Source organism: Limulus polyphemus, unplaced genomic scaffold, assembly GCF_000517525.1.
Source record: "Limulus polyphemus unplaced genomic scaffold, Limulus_polyphemus-2.1.2 Scaffold7863, whole genome shotgun sequence".
Taxonomy (NCBI): Eukaryota; Metazoa; Arthropoda; class Merostomata; order Xiphosura; family Limulidae; genus Limulus; species Limulus polyphemus.
Window position 1 is genome coordinate 27,320 of NW_013673473.1, and position 1,527 is coordinate 28,846.

Below are 1,527 nucleotides of genomic sequence, written 5' to 3' on the forward strand. Positions count from 1 at the left end.
GATAGCCCATTGTCTAGCTTTGTGCTTAATTACAAACAAACGAAAATTTTTTTCCAGGTGGTTAGGGCGCTTGACTCGCAATCTGAGGGTCGCGGGTTCGAATCCTCATCCCACCAAACATGCTCGCCCTTTCAGCCATGGGGGCGTTATAATGTGACGGTCAATCCCACTATTCATTTGTAAAAGAGTAGCCCAAGAAATGGCGGTGGTTGATGATGACTAACTGCCTTCCCTCTAGTCTTTCAATGCTAAATTAGGGGTAGATAGCCCTCGTATAGCTTTGCGCGAAGTTCAAAACAATCAAATAACAGCAGATTCGATTATAGTTACCGTACCGAAATATTTATCTTGTGAAAATCTCGACCAAGAAACTTAAGGCGGTGAAGCTATTATTCGATCTGCAGGTTTTTGTTTTCTACGATGTACGACACAGTATTTAAAACATCTTAAAATATTAATCAAATAATACGTACACTACACGCAGACAAGTTCTCGGGGGCTAGAACATTATTCTCATAGTTTTCGTTAAATTTGCACAAGTTTTAAAATAATATAACAGTTCAGGGGTCCCTTGTGACAGGTTACAGATCTGAAGCTTCAATGCGCAAACTCTCGAGGTATTGCTGAATATTCCGCAACTTTAGCTGTGTGTGTGCGTTATAAAATTAGCAGTCAGTCCCGCTAACATCAGCCTTGTAGGCAGAACGTAGTACTGATAGTTATGGTTGTTCTCCACCTGGTCAACAGTTCTAAATGAACAACTACTATGCTTGTACTTTGGAGTATTTGACCTGGCCGCCCTCTGATGGCTCATAACGCAAAAAATCGGAGTTCGATGCCCGCGGTGGGCAGAGCACAGATAACCCATTGCGTGGCTTTGCAATTAACTAGGAAAAAACAAACAAACTGACTTGGCTTGTGTTGCATAGTGATCCTAAAACCGGAAGAAGTAAATTTGATGTTAACAAATGTAAGTCGCGGAACAATCAGAATATTGGTGAAATTCAAGATTAAAAGCTTTATGTATATATATTAAGAGAGAACACACATAGCGTGGAGTCATCAGCTAATACAGACGTTGTGTTTCAATATGGAAAAATATGAATCATGGTAAAATTAAGCTTTTACGCTTTATTAATCATGCTGTAGATGGCGCATCACTGTTCACGCTGTGGAGCGTGGATGGTGGTAGTAACAGTTCTGGACACTAGGATTGAATTAAATTATATACCCCTACGTAAGAGGTTAGCAGGAAGCTCAAATGTCAAAGTTCAACATTCACATTAATAAGTTCAATTTAGATCTGAGGTTCCTAACAGTTCTAATTAATTCAAAGTTATTATTATATTCATAAGAAGCATAAGTTATTACCGTATTTTTCGGTGTATAAGACGCACTTTTTTTACCCCCAAAATTTGATGTCAAAATCTGCTTGTGTCCTATACACCGAAGGTATGAATAATATATATGTATATATATACGATATGCACAAGCCATGTGTAAATATATTTAAATAGGCATGCATAG